General features: G+C 43.7%; 1 long non-coding RNA gene across 1 annotated transcript; it reads right to left on the reverse strand.

Annotated features, from left to right (window-relative positions):
- Positions 1 to 729: 729 nt before the first annotated feature.
- On the reverse strand, positions 730 to 8,076 carry LOC137225897 (uncharacterized). Its single transcript, XR_010944079.1, has 3 exons — positions 8,019 to 8,076; positions 1,074 to 1,184; positions 730 to 753 (listed from the first exon to the last, which is right to left on the reverse strand). It is a non-coding gene; the product is annotated as an uncharacterized lncRNA (long non-coding RNA).
- Between the last annotated feature and the right edge of the window lie 1,241 nt (positions 8,077 to 9,317).

Raw genomic sequence — 9,317 nt, forward strand, 5'->3', positions numbered from 1 at the left:
TAACCGGGGGCAACAGGGCACCATGACGACTCGTGTGAACATCACTTGACCTGGAGTTTCTCTCATAAAACAACAAGAGTGTGTCCCAAAAGAGTAGACTACTGCTTGCAGGACTTACTGCACCCAGAGGGGAGCTAATAATCTTGGCGGGGGAACAGTATACCACACTGTCACCATAGAAAAGCCTACAGACACCGTGATGATGGTGGCCAATAAGACCGGCTGGACTCCTGTTTACTTCAAAAGGCTGTTGACTCAGTGGCCATCATGGTCCTTGATCACCACTGACCCTGGACTGTCTGGGAGTTGAGCGGGCAGGGCTCTGACACCTGGTGCTGTTTGTACGTTAATTCAGGGGCCTAATTGAAGAAAGCGCAGACTACTGGTCAGAGCATCTAGGCTGGCAGAAACGGTCAGCCTAAGGTGGCCAAACAAATGTGGGGCGGGGTGAAACCGGCCCCCACAGCGTCTCTGCACATCTCTTTCCTGGACCCTTAAAGGTCATTAGAATCTATAACACTTCCAATGCTGGTGCTCAGGTGGACGAGCAGGGAGGCAGGGGTCCTGGGGACAATCAACGTCACCGGGAGGCTGCTGGGGAGAAGCTCTGACCCTCGCCCCAGGGTATGAGGGCTCCCAACTCAGCACTCAGCAGTTACAGAAGAAGGGTCTGCACCCTCAGCACTCCAAGAATGAGGAACGGGACAAAAAGCAGAGGAGGGGTTTGTCCCCAGCAAAGCCCATTAAAAATCCCTGGGAGATAAAAATAGAATCTGGGCAATAAAGTCAAGTCTAACCTTTTTTATCCTTTGTGCTTTGTCTAATTTCACGTGCTCCTAGGGTCCCGCATGCAGAGGTTCCACACCCGGCACTTCAGACCAGATTTCCTAGTGCAGAATGGCTGGGTCGACACCTCAGCTCCTGGGGCCCAGTGCAGACTCCACGATATAGAGCCTGAGCTACAGCCAACCCGGCCCTCGAGAGCTCCGCCCCCTCCTTCCCTCCCACTGACTCTGACAGGATCTCTACACAGCAGCCCAGCCCACAGCCCACGGGGTAGTGCATGCTCTCACCTCTCCATTCTCTGATCAAAATATAAAGTTTCCTTTGCTTGTGAACCAAACTCAGTCTCGATCTGTTGGCCCCAATGACACTGGGCAGGGGGACACTTGTTGGGGTCCACTCTGGAGGATCAGTAACAGAAATTGAGACTATTGTAACCTCAATGAACAGATGTGTGAGCCAAACTGTAGTTAACATAGAACAGTGTATAAGGCTCGGGTAAAATAAGATGTTTTTAACACTTCCATTTGATATTTCCATTACTTTTTATAAGCAAGTTCAGTGAAAAGGTTTGTCTTATTTGTCAGGTCAATATTAGAGAAACGAAGTGATTTCTTTCCAAGGATGTACATCTAATAATCTTGGTTAAACCTTCAATCCTGTTTTAAATGCTTTTCCATTGAAAATGATACCTCTCTTTCAGCTCCCCCATTTCTGAGAAGTATAAAATCTTATAATTTATTATTACCAAAGGGGAAAGGTGGGAGGAGGGATAAATTAACAGTTTGGAATTAACACATACACACTGCTATGTATAAAATAGATCATCAACAAGGAACTACTGTATAGCACAGGGAACTACACTCAACATTTTGCAATAACCTATAAGGGGAAATAATCTGAAAAAGAATAGATATTTTTATTGACATCATCTATCAATGACAGTTAAAGTGTAGCCTAAGGGAAGCTGGTGGTGAGTGCTTCTGACCCTGAAGACTTCAATTATCTAAAGTTTGGACTCTGCCTACTTCCCAAGGCCCTTAATGAACATATGTGTAGCCGTAGCTTAAAAACTTCCCCAGTTTGGGTTTCGGGGAGACACTGATTTTGAAAAAGCCCTGGTGTTCTCCTTACATGAATGGGACTCTTCCTACTGCTAAAACATGTCTGTCACACCCAGAGGATGGTATACCGTCTGATCGGGAAGAGTTTGGAAAAGGCATCTCATCTCCTCATCTCCTGGTGCTCGGGTTCACCCCTCCAGCGTCTTTACTAACAGTCTCCCCACTTGGAGATGTCAGCACTGTCAACATCCTGTTGCGTACAGTTTGGAATTTGTCCAGAGGATGAAGCGGAAGGATGAGGAACAATGAGAGACAAGTCCTAGGTGTTCAGACAGGCACATGTCACTCTAATTTCCAATCAGGAAGACGAATTGACCAAAGGCTAGGGTTGCCCATGGAAACAGTATAGGGCTTGAGGAAATCCCGCTGCTTTGTGGCCAGTTCCCATAAACACAAGTTGAACAATGGAACTCAGGGGCAGTAAAATTCACAAAACTGCAGAGTTGAAAATATCCATCACTGAAAAATGTCTTGAGGAAAGTCAAAGAAAAGGACTTGTAAGCAAGGGAGAATGGCAGGAAAGGGATTTGAGGAGGTAGAAAGGACTCGCCATTAAGCACAAGAAAAGGAGCTGAACATTGCAGTTGGCCAAAAAGGGTGTATGCGTTTTTTTCTGTATATATTCAAGAAAAGGGCATACACTTTTTTAGCCAACCAAACAGGTGGGCACTGGAAGTCAATACTACAAAAGATATCACTTCACATCAGTCAGAAGAGCCATCCTCATAAAGCGTAAACAACAGAAATGCAGGACAGGGCAACGAGAAGAGGGAGCCCTGTGAGACTTATAGTGGAAATGTATATTGCCAACGGCCATTCTGGAGAAGTGTATTGTGTTTACTAAAGCATCTAAAAAATGAGCTACAGAGCATAGGGCACTTGCACTCATGGGCGTATATCTTGGGAAAAACAAAAATCGAGAGGACACAGGCACCCCAATGTTTACCCCCTCTCTGTTTAAAAGATCCTCGACTAGGATATAACTTAAATGTCTCTGGAGGGAAAAAATGGATAGAGATGTGGTACTTAGGTAGAGTGGAATATTATTCAGCCTGGAAATCAATGAAATATGGCCAGTTGTAACAACTCCCGAGGAGTTACGTATGATCATTCTAAGTGACAGAATTCAAAAAGAAAAAGACACATATCATAAGCTATCACTTAAAGGTGGAATCCAAAATGGCTACACATGAAATAAATTACAAAACAAAAACATAGTCAAATATGTAGAAAACACGCATAAGGCTGCTAAACGGGAAAGGTGGGGAGGGGTGGGGCATCATCCAGGAGGTTGAAATTAGCAAAGATACCATTCCAAATACCAAACTGATAATCAACAAGGCCTACACGGTAGCTAAAAGAACTGCACTCAGCACACTCAAGTCACCGGAAAAGAATATATACGACTGGTAAGAATCTGAAAAAGAATTTATTGATGTCTCTCTGTACGTGAATCAAGTGGATGTACAGCAGCAAGAAACAGAGCTTTGAAAATCAGCTGTAACCAATATAGTAATAAATTGAAAAAAATAAACGACAGAGAGACAGAGAAAACCTCTTACAACTTTTCCTCAGGGACGGTGATGCAACATGGATTGAACACATCTAGACCCACAGCAGGATGAGACATAAGGCTGGAAACTGTTTGCGCTAAGAGAAATGTGAGGTTGGGTGAGGAAATGCACACCCTTTAAAGTAATACTACCTGGTACCCATTCAATGGGTCCCAAATCTGCAGGTTCAAGGGATCTTCCTACAGCTAAAACATGCATGGAAAACCCAGAGGACTGTACACCATGTGATCGGGAGATGTGTCTAAAATGCACCTCATTTATCCTCTCCTGGTGCTCCTGTTCACCATTCCAGCCACGCTACTTAGAATCTCCCCACTTGGAGAATCAGCACATTTAAACTTCTGTTTCACACATTTTGCAAATTGTGAGGAGGATGAACGGGAAGAGGGGGAACCAATGAGAGAATAGTTGTAGGGGTTTGGACGGGCACATATCACTCTAATTTCCCATTAAGAATAAGAATTAAAGAAAGGCTCAGCCTGCCTCGCCGGAGCCAAAATAGGGCCTGAAGCAATCCTGCGGGTTTGAGGCCAGCTCACAAAAGAGCAACTTAAAAAATGGAGCTCAGGGTCACTGCAATTCACAAACCTGCAGAGTTATAAATGAAAACTAACGTCCAAAAATATGTTGAGGTAAGGCAAAGAAGAGGATCTGAATGCAAGACAGAATTGCAAGAAACAGATTTCAAGAGATAGATTGGACTCGTCTTTAACGCACATGAAAAGCGGCAGAATTTCGACAATGATGCAGTTGGCCCAAAAGGGCGTATGCGTTTTTTCCTGATTATATCCAGGAAAAAAACGCATACGCACTTTATGGGCAACGAAGCAAGCAAGCAATGCAAATGTGCACAACAAAGAAGTCTCATTTCCCACCAGTCAAAAGGGCCATCCTAAAAAATTGTAAAAACCAGAAATGCAGGACAGGCCATGGAGAACAGGGAGCCTTTATACGCTGATGGGCAGTGTGTGAACTGCCGAGAGCCACTCTGGAGAAGTGTATGGTGGTTCCTAAATCATCTAAAAAACAGAGCTACAGAGCATAGGACACTTCCAATCATGGGAGTATATCTAGGGAAGTCTAAAATCAACAAGACACAAGCACACCACAGTTTAGGGCTACTCTGTTTACAAGAACCTCAACTTCAGTACACCTTAAATATCCCAGGAAAGAGAACAATGGATAAAGAAGATGTGGTACTTATGTACAATGGAATATCTCTTCACCATGAAATCAATGTAATAAGGCTAGTAGAAGGATAAAGAGTGGATTTAGGTCCGATAATACTACTTGAAATAAGTCAAACAGAAAAAGAAACATATCATAAGATATCACTTATAGAGGGAGGGTAAATATGGCTGCACAAGAAATGAATTACAGAACAGAACAGTGTCTCACATTTAGAAAACACACTTATGTCAGCTTAAGGGGAAAGGAGAGGTGGGGTGATGCATAAAACCAGAGTTTGAAATTAGCACAGATACCGTTCAATAAACCAAATAGGTATTAGACAAGATCTACACCTTGCTCAATGAACTGGCCTCAACACACCCTATACACCGCAGAGAAATATATCTGAGTAATAAGAATCTTAAAACCCATGTATTGATATATCTCCATAAGGGAATCAAGTGTGTGCAGAGCGGCACAAACACAGCAGTGAAAATGAGCTAAACCCCATTATAGAAATAAATTTTAAAAACAAAACGCTGAAACAATGAAAGAGAGAAAAATTCTTACAAAATTCGCTCAGGGGCTGTGATGCAACCTGGATTGACCACATATAAACCCACAGCTGGATAAGACATAAGGCTGGACACTTGGGGCTGAGAGGATTGGTGAGCTTTGGTGAGCAACTGCCGAAAGTTTAATGCAATACTTCATGCTACTCATTCCAAGGGTCCCAACACTCCAGGTTGAAGGGAATCTTCCTACAGCTAAACCATGCTTGGGAAACCCAGCGACTGGTATACCATATGATCGGGAAAGGTTTCTAAAACGCACCTCATTTTTCCTCTCCTGGGGCTCCGGATCGACATTCCAGCCACTTTACTAACAACATCCCCACATGGAGAGTCAATGCCTTTAAGTTCTGGTATTGCACAGTCTGCAGTTAGTGCGGAGGATGAATGGGAATAGGGGGAACCAGTGAGAAACTAGCTGTAGCGGTTTCAATGGGCACATGTCACTCTAATGTCACATCAGTAAGAAGAATTAACCAAAGGCACAGCAAGGTGCCCCAGAAGAAAAATAGGGCTTCAAGGAATCCTGTGGTTATGGGGCAAGACCACAAAAATAAGAGCTGAAAAATGGAGCTAAGGGCCACTGCAATTCAAAAACCTGCAGAGTTATAAAGGCCAACTATTTTCAAAAAATATATTGAGGTAAGGCTATGAAGAGGCATTGAAAGCAAGGCAGAATTGCAGGAAACCGATTTCAGTAGGTAGACTGGAATTGCATTGAAAACATATGAAGAGAGTCAGAACCTCGACAATGATGCACTTGGCCAAAAAGGGCGTATGCGTTTTTTCCTGAATATATTCAGGAAAAAACGCATACGCCCTTTTTGGCCAACCAAGTAAGCTTGCAAAGGAAATCTGCACTACAATGAACTCTTACTTCCACCGGGTCAAAAGGGCCATCTGAAAAAAGTGTAAAATCCATAAAGGCACCACAGGCCATGGAGAACTGGGAGCCTTCTTATGCTGATGGGCGGGATGTAAATTGCCAACAGCCACTCGGGAGAAGTGTATGGTGTTTCCTGAAACATCTAAAAAACAAAGCAACAGAGCCTAGGGCACTTCCACTTATGGTCCTATAGCTTAGGGAAATTAAAATCAAAAAGACACAGCCACCCCAAAGTTTGGGACGGCTCTGTTTACAAGAACCTCGTTTACCGTACAAGTTCAATATCGCAAAAAGTGAAAAATGGATAAAGAAGTTGTGGTACTTACGTACAATGCAATAACACTCAGCAATGAAATCTATGTCATCAGGCCCGTAGCACCATAATGAGTAGATTCAGGTATGATGATTCGAACTGAAATAAGTCAAACAGAAAAGAAACATCATAAGGTATCACTAATACACAGAATGTGAACTTGGCTACACATGAACTGAATTACAAAACAGAACAGGGTCTCAAGTTTAGAAAACCAACTTATGCTTGCTTAAGGGGGAAGGTGAGTTGGGGTGCTGCATCAAACTAGAGTTTGAAATGAGCACAGATAAAGTTCCTTAAGCCAAATATGGAATAGACAAGAGCTACTCCCTGCTCAACGAAATGGACTCAACACCGCATATTAAACGCCTAAGAATGTACCTGACTAGTAAGTATCTTAAAACCTATGGATTGCTATGTCTCCAAAAGAGAATCAAGCGTGTGTACAGGGGCATAAACGCAGCAGTGATAGGATTGGAGAGGTTCGGTGAGCAAATGAAGACCCTATGAAGTCATATTGCATGGTACCCATTCCACGGGTTTCAACTACCCAGGTTTAAGGTATTCTTCCTTCAGCTAAAACATGCATGTGGAACCCAGAGTATTATCAACCATGTGAACGGGAGACGTGTTCAAATATGTCTCAGTTTTCGTACCCTGGTACTCGGGTGCAACATTCCAGACGCTTTACTAACACTCTCTTCACTTGGAGAGTCAGTCCCTTTAACCTCCTGTTTGGCCCAGTTTGCAATTTCTGCGGAAGATGAACAGGAATAGGGAGAACCAATGACAGACTAGCTGGAGGGGTCTGGACGGGCAAATTTAACTCTCATTTCCCACCAGGAAGAGGAAATAACCAAAGGCTCAGCGTGCCGTGCCGGAACCAGATTAGGGCCTGAAGCCATCCTGCAGTGTTGCGGCCAGCTCACAAGAAAGCGAGTTGAAGAAAGGAGCTCAGGGGCACTGTAATTCACAAACCTGCAGAGTTATAAATGACAGCTATCGTCCAAAAATATACTGAAGTAAGGCTGCCAAGAGGACTTGAAAGCGGGGCAGAATTGCAGGAAACCGATTTCAGGAGGTAGACTGGAATTGCATTGAAAGCATAGGAAAAGAGGCAGAACGTCCTCAATGATGCACTTGGCCAAAAAGGGCGTATGCGTATTTTCCTGAATATATTCAGGAAAAAACGCATACGCCCTTTTTGGCCAACCAAGCAAACTTGCAAAGGAAATCTGCACTACAATGAAGTCTCACTTCCCCCCGGTCAAAAGGGCCATCTGAAAAAAGTGTAAAATCCAGAAAGGCAGGACAGGCCATGGAGAACTGGGAGCCTTGTTATGCTGATGGGCGGGATGTAAATTGCCAACAGACACTCGGGAGAAGTGTATGGTGTTTCCTGAAACATCTAAAAAACAAAGCAACAGAGCCTAGGGCACTTCCACTTATGGTCCTATAGCTTAGGGAAATTAAAATCAAAAAGACACAGCCACCCCAAAGTTTGGGACGCCTCTGTTTACAAGAACCTCGTTTACCATACAAGTTCAGTATCACAGAAAGTGAAAAATGGATAAAGAACTTGTGGTACTTACGTACAATGCAGTATCACTCAGCAATGAAATCTATGTCATCAGGCCCGTAGAAGCATAATGAGTGGATTCAGGTACGATGATTCTAAATGAAATAAGTCACACAGAAAAAGAAACTTCATAAGATATCACTAATACACGGAATGTAAACTTGGCTACACAGGAACTGAATTCCAAAACAGAACAGGGTCTCAAATTTAGAAAACCAACTTATGTTTGCTTAAGAGAAAAGGTGAGTTGGGGTGCTGCATAAAACCAGAGATTGAAATGATCACAGATAACGTTCCTTAAGCCAAATATGGAATAGACAAGAGCTACTCCTTGCTGAATGAAATGGACTCAACACCCCATATTAAACGCCTAATAATGTACCTGACTAGTAAGTATCTTAAAACCTATGGATTGCTATGTCTCCAAAAGAGAATCAAGCGTGTGTACAGAGGCATAAACGCAGCAGTGATAGGATTGGAGAGGTTCGGTGAGCAAATGAAGACCCTTTGAAGTCATATTGCATGGTACCCATTCCACGGGTTTCAACTACCCAGGTTTAAGGTATTCTTCCTTCAGCTAAAACATGCATGTGGAACCCAGAGTATGATCAACCGTGTGAACGGGAGACGTGTTCAAATATGTCTCAGTTTTCGTACCCTGGTACTCGGGTGCAACATTCCAGACGCTTTACTAACACTGTCCCAACTTGGAGAGTCAGTCCCTTTAACCTCCTGTTTGGCCCAGTTTGCAATTTCTGTGGAAGATGAACAGGAATAGGGAGAACCAATGAGAGACTAGCTGGAGGTGTCTGGACGGGCAAATTTAACTCTCATTTCCCACCAGGAAGAGGAAATAACCAAAGGCTCAGCGTGCCGTGCCGGAACCAGATTAGGGCCTGAAGCCATCCTGCGGTGTTGCGGCCAGCTCACAAGAAAGCGAGTTGAAGAAAGGAGCTCAGGGGCACTGTAATTCACAAACCTGCAGAGTTATAAATGACAGCTATCGTCCAAAAATATACTGAAGTAAGGCTGCCAAGAGGACTTGAAAGCGGGGCAGAATTGCAGGAAACCGATTTCAGGAGGTAGACTGGAATTGCATTGAAAGCATAGGAAAAGAGGTAGAACGTCCACAATGATGCACTTGGCCAAAAAGGGCGTATGCGTTTTTTCCTGAATATATTCGGGAAAAAACGCATACGCCCTTTTTGGCCAACCAACCAAGCTTGCAAAGGAAATCTGCACTACAATGAAGTCTCACTTCCCCCTGGTCAAAAGGGCCATCTGAAAAAAGTGTAAAATCCAGAAAGGCAGGACAG

Source organism: Pseudorca crassidens, chromosome 6, assembly GCF_039906515.1.
Source record: "Pseudorca crassidens isolate mPseCra1 chromosome 6, mPseCra1.hap1, whole genome shotgun sequence".
Lineage (NCBI taxonomy): Eukaryota > Metazoa > Chordata > Mammalia > Artiodactyla > Delphinidae > Pseudorca > Pseudorca crassidens.